The sequence below is a fragment of the Sus scrofa genome, chromosome 13 (assembly GCF_054392235.1).
Source record: "Sus scrofa isolate SSC_HxYL_T2T_F1_AM1 chromosome 13, Sscrofa_HxYL_maternal_Yorkshire_Landrace_v2.0, whole genome shotgun sequence".
Lineage (NCBI taxonomy): Eukaryota > Metazoa > Chordata > Mammalia > Artiodactyla > Suidae > Sus > Sus scrofa.
Window position 1 is genome coordinate 213,878,063 of NC_139395.1, and position 10,796 is coordinate 213,888,858.

Sequence of the window (10,796 nt, forward strand, 5' to 3'; positions counted from 1 at the left end):
TAGTCTCACTTTCTAGAATAATTGCCCTATTCAGGGATCCCAGAACAAGGCATGCCTTGCTTTAATGTTTTCTGGTCATCTGAAGCTTATAGTGTGTCTGGCTAAGGGCACATGTGGTGTAGATAGGTAACCATATGGCTTCATCTGAGGGGTGCTGGGAAGGATCCCTGTGCCAGTGTTCAACTCTCTTGATGGTCTCATGGCCCCAGTGGGAATCCCTCCTGCCATTGGTTTGTCTGTTGGAGTCTCACATCAAACTTATCTTTGCAAAGGATGGTGGGGAAATACAAACTCCCAATCTAACCCCACTCTTTTTTTTTCTTTTTAGGGCCACACCCATGGCATATGGAGATTCCCAGGCTAGGGGTAGAATCTGAGCTACAGCTGCCAGCCTACACTACAGCCACAGCAACATGAGATCTGAGCCACATCTGCAACCTACACCACAGCTCATAGCACCGCTGTATCCTTAACCCACTGAGCAAGGCCAGGGATCGAACTCACAACCTCATGGTTCCTAGTAGGATTTGTTTCCACTGCGCTATAATGGGAACTCCTACCTTTTTTTGATAGAGGATTTAGGGCCTCATAGGAATTACACTGCATTTACCTCATGTTAGATGAGGGATCTCTAATATGCTAATGTGTGGCTGTGATAAAAGTGAACTAATGTGGTAGCTTCTTATTGAGGAATGGATGACACTGGGCCCCACCTCTGAAAATGGACAATAACCAGCTGCCTGGCTGTGGATGACCCCTGTTATCTTTCCAAAACTCAGTGTTAACATTTGTAAGATGAAGTGTGGCTAGAAAAATAATTTTAATTTCCTTTTTGGCTCTAAAGACTCCATGTCTCCTGAGCTAGGTCTAAAATTCTATCACTATGGGAAGAGAAAAGAGAGTATTTTGATTTGCATGGGGAGAAACTACTGGCTATGTGACCTTGGACAAGTTACTTTACCCCTCTGTGCTTTAGCTTCCTCAACCTCAAAGTGGGGTTAACACTGTAATTACTTCATAAGATTCCAAGGATTATGTTAAGTTAATATTTGTATAGCACTTGGAACAGCGAATAGCACATAATATTCTTTCTGGATCAGCAGACAAGTGTGAAGGAAAAAAATACTCTTGTGTCATAAGAGGCCATAACAGACTTAAGGAAGATTTTTTACTAAGCCTAATGAATTTTAATAAATTATGATAGATATCCCATGTCCATGGATTGAAATAATTAATATTGTTAAAATGACTATACTACCTAAGGCAATCTACAGATTTAACACAATCCCTAGCTATCAAAATACACATGACATTTTTCAGAAAATTTAGAACAAGTATGGAACCATAAAGGATCTGAATTGCCAAAGCAATCTCAAGAAAAAAAGAACAAAGCTAGAGGTATGCTCCCAGACCTCAGACTATACTACAAAACTACAGTAATCAAAATAACATGGTACTTGCATAGAAATAGACCCAAAGAACAATGAAACAGAATGGAAAGCCCAGAAATAAACCCCCACTCTTACGGCCAACTAATCTACAACAAAGGAGGCAAAAGTAGACAATGGAGAAAAGACTATCTTTTGAATAAGTGATGCTGGGAAAACTGGATAGCTATATGTAAAAGGATGAAATTAGAACATTTTCTCACATTATATACAAAAATAAACTCAAAATGGGTTAAAGACCTAAATGCAAGACTGAAAGCCATAAAGCTCGTAAAAGACGATAGCTATATGTAAAAGGATGAAATTAGAACATTTTCTCACATTATATACAAAAATAAACTCAAAATGGGTTAAAGACCTAAATGCAAGACTGAAAGCCATAAAGCTCGTAAAAGACAACATAGAACACTCTTTGACATAAATAACAGCAATATGTTTTTGGATCAATCTCTGAAGCCAAAGGAAACAAAACCAAAAATAACAAGTGTGACCTAATTAAACTTAAAAGCTTTTGCACAGCAAAGGAAATCACTGATAAAATGAAAAGACAACCTATTGAATGAGAGAAAATATTTGCAAATGGTATGACCTATAAGGGGCTAATATCTAAAATACACAATTCAATATCAAAAATAAAGTAGCCTGATTAAAAAGTGGACATAAAACATGAATATACATTTTTCCAAAGAAGACCTACAGATGGCCAACGGGCACATGAAAAGATGCTCAGCATCACTAATCACCAAAGAAAATGCACATCAAAACCACAGTGACATATCACTCCACACCTATCAGAATGGCTATCATCAAAAAGATGACAAATGTTGGCAAGGATGTGGAGAAAAAGGAATCCTAGGACGCTTTTGGTGGGAAGGTAAATTAGTGCAGCCACTGTGGAAAAAATTATGGAGTCTACTCAAAAAATTAAAAATATAACTACCATACAATTTTGTAATGCCACTCTTGGGTATATATCTGAAGAAAACAAAAACGCTAATTTGAAAAGATGCATTCACCTCCATGTTCATAGAAGCATGACTTACAATAGTCAAGATACGGAAGTGACCTAAGTGCCCATCAACATATGAATGGATATAGATGTGACACATATATACACACACTGACTAATAGTACACACACACAGACACACACACACAGACACACACACGTGTGCACACACACACACACACACACACATATGTACGCATGAATACTGGAATACTAGTCCACCAATAAAAGAATGAAATTTTGCCATTTGCAACAACAGGATGGACCTGGAGGATATTATACTTAGTAAAATAAGTCAACAGAGAAAGACAAGTATGTTATCACTTATATATGGAATCTGAAAAACAAAACAAAAAAATGAATGAATGTAACAAAACTAACAGAATTAGAGATTTAGAGAACAAACTAGTGGTTACCAGTGGGGAGGAAGAGGGGGTGAGGGGCATAGGGATAGAGTAAGAGGTAAAACTACTACGTACAAAATAAACAAGTTACAAGGATTTATTACAGCACAGGGAATATAGCCTATATTTTATAACAACTTTAAGTGGAAAAGAATCTATAAAAATACTGAAACAGTAGGTTGTACACCTGAAACTGATATAATACTGTAAATCAACCATGATTGAATAAAAACTTCTAATAATGTTAAAAAAAGAAATAAGCATATGCCTTGCTTTCTCAATGTTTTGACTGAGCACTTTAGAGAGTGATAAATGATGATATATGAAGAAAAAACTGAGTATGGACTGCCATGGACTTTGAAATTTAGCTGTCCTGAAATCCTGACTGTGGAACTTTCCTTGACAACTACATTATGAGACAGAGGTGCGTGATTTCAAGGCAAGCACTGGTAGCTCCCATGTTTTAATGGTGTGACCCTACGTCAGTCTGCTATTTCAGTCTCTGCAGTAAGCAGTGATGTGCAGATGACATTCTTTCTCAAGAAAACCCGTGAGAAATGGGGTATGGGGGGGTGGGCAGGCATATTTGGTCTTTTCTCTGCTAATTATGTTTCTGAATCAGTGTTCTTCTTTAAGTAGGTGTCTTTCTATGTTTCAAATTTCTTGCCCAGTTTAATGGAAGTTCTATTTATGTGTTTTATTAATTTATAGATTTTTGATGTCTGAGGTCATTGCACTTTCTAGTTCCACTAAACATTTTTAAACATTTAGACAGAGGAGGCTGTGTTTTGCCAAAGGCAAAGGGCTGAGCACCCTCTTTGACTTAAGAGCTTGCTTTGGACTCAAAACAGGATGTTCTTTTGACCAAAAAATGTTTCTTTTTCTGCTTTTAATGCTCTGATTATCCCTTCCTTCTTGATAGTCTATGAGTGAAATGTCACAGCCAGTAAAGGAACAGCTTATGGAAATTAGCATGAATGAGGTATTCCCCCCCGCCCCCACTCCTTTAACTGTGAAGAGGTGAGATCTCTCTATGACCCTATTGTTACTGTTAGGTCTTTGTTCCTTTACTGCTCTGCTCTAGGACTTTGACTAAGCTCGGAGAGTTCAAACAATTAAGCCAAAGCATCTTGACCAAATGGCCCCAATCCAGATTTAAGCCTTGTGTAACTTTCCATGTCCTCAGCCCCAGCCACAGTCATTCCCGCCGCAATCATTTCAGAGTGTGATTAAGAGATGCTGAGCAGTGTCTTCTGAGAAGCAAATGAAATTCACCCCCAGTTGTCACTCTCCCTACGACATTGGAGAGCATGGCCGTGGGGATAACATTTGAATATAAGTTCTTATACTTTGCCAGTCAAAATACACACCTGCCCTATTGTCCCCAGGAGAGCCCACAGCAAACAGAGGGAAGAACTAAGACAGTCATATTGACACCAGCATTTGGCTCTCAGTATTTATGAAAGGTTCCCCAGGTGACTGTTTTTTTTTTTTTTATTTATTTTTATTTTTATATGTATTTTTTATTATAGCTGGTTTACAGTGTTCTGTCCATTGTCTACTGGGCAACACGGTGACCCAGTTACACGTACATGTATAGATTCTTTTTTCCCACAATATCATGCTCCATCATAAGTGACTAGATATAGTTCCCAGTGCTACACAGCAGGATCTCATTACCTCACGCCAGTCAGAGCGGCCATCATTACGAAGTCCACAAATAACAAACGCTGGAGAGGGTGTGGAGAAAAGGGAACCCTCCTGAACTGTTCGTGGGAATGTAAGCTGGTACAACCACTATGGAGAACAGTATGGAGGTACCTTAGAAAACTATACATAGAACTATCATATGCCCCAGCAATCCTACTCTTGGGCATATATTCGGACAAAACTTTCCTTAAAAAAGACACATGCACCTGCATGTTCATTGCAGCACAATAGCCAAGACATGGAAACAACCCAAATGGCCATTGACAGATGGTTGGATTAGAAAGATGTGGTATATATACACAATGGAATACTACTTAGCCATAAAAAGAACAAAATTATGCCATTTGCAGGAACATGGCTGGAACTTGAGACTCCCCAGGTGATTCTAATATGAAGTCAAGGGTGAGAACATTTGATGTCCACAGGCCAGTCTGTGGTCCCTTTGAGGGCAGGGCATTGTCTCGCAGTGTCAGCATCTTGAGCATTAAACCTAGGGCAGCATGGAAGGAAGACTCACTATGTACCTAAAGGGAAGACACAACATCCTTTGCATCCCTGCTCTACAGAGTGGTTCCAGGACTTTTCAGGTCAGCAGTGGCTTTTCAAAGCTCCAGCAGGGAGGAGGCATTGGTATGAGATCTGGGGAGCTGCCAGGTGAAGGTGAAAAAGCTCAGGACGGGGCGTGGTCTCATCCCAGCTTGGCCATAGACTGGCCAACTATCAGTACTTGCCAGGAGGATTTCAGTGTCCTCAGATACATGAACTGGCTGCCCTCAGATGGTCTCTCAGGCTCTTTGCACTGTTAAAAATCCATCCTCCCCGTTACTAAGATGCCAGACCCATCCAGGAAAGGAGTGGTGGAATAAAAAGCTGGGAATGGGGAAACCTGTGTCACAAAAGTCTTTGCCTTTTTTCCCATGTGATGTGCTCTTTAAGCTCTAGACCACGCCTGAGAAGAATTAGAGTTAGGCAGCTCAAGGTCAGGCAAGATGTGGATTTGGATGGTGGATCAGTGGGACATTACCTGGCACAGCACTTTCTGTCGTGATGAGAGAACCGGGAGACTCAGAGCACACAGGTGACTCAGAGAGCAGGTGGATCAGGAAGGGAGGCTTCTGCAGGATAGGTTCACATGAGGAGCATGGAGCCTGGCACATGGAGCGGGGCTCTTGGTCTCCAAATATTCTAGGAAACTGCTTTCCTCAAGTTCAAATAGGTAAAGTTTAGTTGTGTAGGTGGAAGGCAGGGGTTGCCATTTATTCATGCCCCACATCCTGCCCTTGTGTTCACACTGCTGATGAGAGAGAGATCTCCTCCACACTTGGACTTGTGCTGACCCAGGGAACTCGGAGAAGAACAAACAGACTCAGCCAGGAGACCCAGGATGAGGTTCTTCCATAAGCCCCATGGGAGCAGGGAAGATCCGGGGAGGGAAGCCTGAGCCTCATGGTGTACGAGGGCATTTTAGTGTCAACCCTGGACGACAGATGCCCTTCTGCCCTTCTAGACCCAGGTGCATGTCCCTCACAGCAAGGGCCAGAGAAGCACACGGGGAGGTGAGAAAGCAGCCTGGGAAGTGGTGGTGGTGGTGTCTCAGAGGTCAGCAAAGAGGAAGGAAAAGAATCTTGATGGTAAGGGAGCTGGAGGAGGAAACTTTGCTTTCAGATCAGGCATCTGCCACGAACTGGCCTAGCCATTAGGTGTGTTCTGTCCCTCCCCTAACTTCAGGCTCCTTTTCTATGAATCTGATGCAAAATGTCCTGAGTCTCTTCTGGGCTGACACCCAGAGTGCTCTCAGCACAAACACACACACACACACACACACACACACACACACACGTGCTCCCTCTCATATGCTTGTGGACATTCACTCATATTCACACACACATATACACCCACACTCACAATTCACAGACCGGCTCACAGACACACACTTCCTGCACATGCAACACCCACACATCTATACTCTTGCACACACACACACCCATACACACCCACACTCACAATTCACAGACTGGCTTACAGACACACACTTCCTGCACATGCAACTGCCCCCCTCAACACACATTCAGACAGGCTCAAAGACACTTCCATGCACATGCAACACTGACACACTTATGTTCATGCGCACACACACACACACACACACACACACACTGCTTTACATGTTCTTTCACCACACACACTCTCATGCACACAAACTTGTATGTGCATATTGATTTGGGTATAGGTTACATACTGAAGTCCAAATCTTCAGAAAGCTGTAACAAACCAATCAGAAAACTAAAATAAAAATCATCTGCAGTGTTTTATGCACTTGCGATCCTCTCGTTGCCTCTGGTTTAGCCCCATTCTCCACAGCAGAGGGCCAGACACTTTGGTTTTTACCTAGGCTTTTTTGCCTTGTTGCTGTTTCAGGGCAACAAGGCATTAAGAAAAAAGAACAAAAGCAAAGATATTTATAAGAGAGAAGAAAGCCCTTCCACTCCCAGCCATGGGGGGTGGGGAAGAAGGATTTTTGGAGTGTTCTTTGAGAATATTTGTATAAAGTACTGCATGTTCTTGTTTACTTTCTGTGGAGCCCCATTTCCTCCCCAGAATTCCTGGTCGTCAGACTCACCAGTTACAGGGCTCTTCGGATGAAAATCTGAGACACAGAAAACACACACATGTGGCAGGGCTGGGGCATCCTCGTCTCTCAGTATCCTCTGAGATCTGGGGCATTTCTGGATCAAGCATCTACCTTGCTTCTCCCCTCCCTCTGACCTGACCCCAGAGCTGCAGAGAAAAGCTGAGGGACATCTCTGGGGGTCCCACCCGGAGACACCAGTGGATCCTGTGGGTAGCAGTTCATGGAAGCCATGCAGAAATGGAGGCTCCCTGCCCCTGGACACCAGGGAGGGGACTGGCTACCCAGGGTGCCTTGCTGGAACTGTCCCCTCTGAGGCAATCCTAATGTCCTCAGGATAAAGACATGTCCTGAGGTCTCATGTTCAGTTACAAAATGCTTTACCATTTCTTACTCTGTGTCACTGGCACATTTCTGTAACTGGACAGACCCCCGTTTTATAGATCAGAGAGGCTAACTTGCCTAAAATGACACAGTGAGAAGGAAGAGAGCTTAAACATGGGTTTGCATTTTCTAAGCCTAAACTACCCCTATTTCCATTGACTTATGGATAATAAAGAATAATTATGAGGAATAATAATAAGAAGCTAACATTTTACCAGTCTACCAAATACATGGTACCATTTTAGGTACGTTCTAGAGATCAACTCATTTAATCCTCACAACCTAATGAGGTGGGCACTTTCAGAATCCCCAGGAAGCAAATGAAGAAATCAAACCCCAAAGGGTCAGGAAACGTGCCTGAAGCCACCTGTTAATGAATGAAGAAGTGGATGCCACGGTCTAGAAACCACTGCAGTCCAGAGAAAGCGTGGGGGTCACCACCACTCCCTCTGGGGTTTCAAATGTGCTCCACCCCTTCCAGCTGGGTTTCAAGGTCCAACCTCACATGCACTTCCTTCTATCCTGTGTGTACACAGGCTTCACCCACCAATGACAGCTGACTTTCTCCCCAAGGATCTGATCATTGATCCAATTATGGGTTTGTTGCAAATGGAAATTAATGTCATTTGTCCTCCCCTTTATTTTTGCTTTTTCCACTGAAGTGGCTATTATGGTTACATACACCATACAAGAATTGTGGTAACGTTGTTTCTAAATTAATTGCTACCTAAGAGTTTTCGATTTTCACTTTTTGTGGTAATGGTGGCTACCAACAGGGAACCTGCAATTACGGTAAATGGTTCTTGTCACTGAGGCATGGGGAGGAGGTGAAGAAGGGATGGGGCAGGGAGTGCAGGGAGGGCAGGAGCCTGAGAGCAAGGGTCACTTAAAAAATATATCCAGACAAGGATCCAATTTCTACAGTAACTGGAAAAAAAACCTTGAGGGTGAAATTAAAGCAAATTCATGAACGTGTTTTTTTTTAAATTGAGGTTTGTTTTTCCACTGGGCTTTGGGTTGGATGGAAGGAGTGGTTGGGGGACCCTCTCACCAGCCACTGTGAACTTAATAACCTGTCATCACTCTTATAGACGTGTCAGCCTCTGAGTGGGAGGGTGACTCCATCCAGAAACCCTGAACATGGGAGACCCTGTTGTTTAAAATCTTTCCTTTTGTAGGCATGCATAAGTCATTTCTGACATTACATTGAACAGGTCTAATTTAGTGTTTTTGACAAAAGGAGTCTCCAGCCCCATTGTGGTGAGAAGGGAGTGAAACAGAGTCACGTTAAATAAGATGCCTAGGAATGGTGTCAGTGTAACAGCAAGAGTGACTAATAGATGGTAGTACCCAGGTCCTCTGAAGCCACAGCAGCATCTTCACTGCTTGACGGAAGAGCTGTGATTTGGGGAGTGCAAGAACCATGCTCTCTTCAGGCTGTGAACATGAGTGTTTGCTTCCAAAGCAGCTTCCATCAAAGACGGTTGCAACTCACTATGTCACACAATTGCCTGTTCCAGAGAAAGAGTTTCTTTCCATTTCAGATCAGAGTGAGTTTGGAGGCCTCCTAAATGCAGCTGCTAAGTCTGGGCAAGCTAGAGAATCTGTGGATGGCTCCCCTTCCCCTAAGCCTTCTCTCTCCAGAATCTGGACATCCAGGAAGAATACTGCTCAGCCTTTCTGGGATGTTGAATTTCCCTCCCCAGCCTATACTCTGGATGCAGCTCTCTGCAGCCTCCCTGGATCCAGAATGTCCAGAAGGCAAGCTGTACAGCTGCTTGGATCTAGGACTCCATCCGGATCTGGCTGCTGTGTCTGAGCAAGAGAGATGGTTCTAAGCTCACAGCAGGGCTCTGGGTGGCTTATTGCTTTGGTCCTGAGATGCTTTTAGAGCAATGCAACTTTCTACAGGGACCCTTAGGTCCCAGGAAGGATGGAGCAATCAGAAGCGAGGCTGGGAAGCTTTAGAAATTGAAGTCTCGAGTTCCTGTTGTGGTGCAGCAGAAATGAATCCAACTAGGAACTATGAGGTTGTGAGCTCCATCCGTGGCCTCGCTCAGTGGGTCAAGGATTCCACGTTGCCATGAGTTGTGGTGTGGGTCGCAGACATGGCTCAGATCTGGTGTTGCTGTGGCTCTGGCATAGGCTGACGACTACAGCTCTGATTAGACCCCTAGCCTGGGAAACTTCATATGCCGTGGGTGTGGCCCTAAAAAAAAAAAAAAAGAAAGAAATTGAAGTCTTAGTTAAAATGCCCCTTTGGCATGATGCTCTTAAGAGTCTGAATCTGAGAAAGGACCCTCTGAAAACAGTGACTTGTGAAGCCATTAGTGGAAAGGCTTCAAGTGGAAGGAGGTGGCTCTGCTGCCATTGACAAAACTTATACTCTGCATCCTCACAGAGAAAAATCCATTCTTGATCCCACCTGCCCTTCAGGTGGCCAGGACCGAATTTTCAATTCAAGGCTAAGACTGTCTAGAATGTTCTTTCATGCTTAGTCCAGCTGACAGTATTGCTATGGGGGTGCATATGAGGACAGCCATGGGCCTTGCTCCCAGGCACCCCCTCCCCAATCCCCAGGTGGTCTCTGGGGGAGGAAATTTCTGGAACATTCTAACTCTGCAGCAGGGTGTCCATGAAGCAGGTACTGCAGTGAGGCGGGTGGCCTGACCTGGGGAAAACGTCAGTGACTCACCTGAGGGTGAGAAACTGCCCTTTGTGATTTGAAAAAGTAATGCTGACAAAGAGCTTTGTCACTTCTGAACTTTGTCCCCTCCTTAGGGAGCACTAAATTCACATATATTAGGAAGAAGCCATATTTGGGTTTACATCCAGTGAAAACAATTCAGGAACTACACAGGCGATTCTGCAACAGGTCTTAGAGTGGCGAAATCAAGAATGAAAAGTTCTCTCTCCCTGTTTAGAAACAATTGGGCAAAAAGGTCTAAGTCAGACATTTCATATCACAGTCTTCTGCCTGAAGAGGGGGTTCAGTTTTCATTTATCTCTTGTGTTCTTTGAAGTGCAAGCCTCCGTCTGCTTAATGCCCTAAACCAGAGAGACTATGATGGGATTCCTTTTACATTAAACAAATCCAAGTCTGGAAAGGCAGTAATATTTCTAAACAAGTAAAACCCAGCCATGACTTTGGCTTTTGCAAAGCTTGAGATGGTTATCCAGGACTGTTGCTAATGGGGCAAAAATTTAACCTGC

General features: G+C 43.3%; 1 protein-coding gene across 5 annotated transcripts in view; it reads right to left on the minus strand.

The window, feature by feature from the left end:
- Positions 1 to 10,796, minus strand: part of RUNX1 (RUNX family transcription factor 1) — a 263,788-nt gene that overhangs the window by 168,529 nt on the left and 84,463 nt on the right.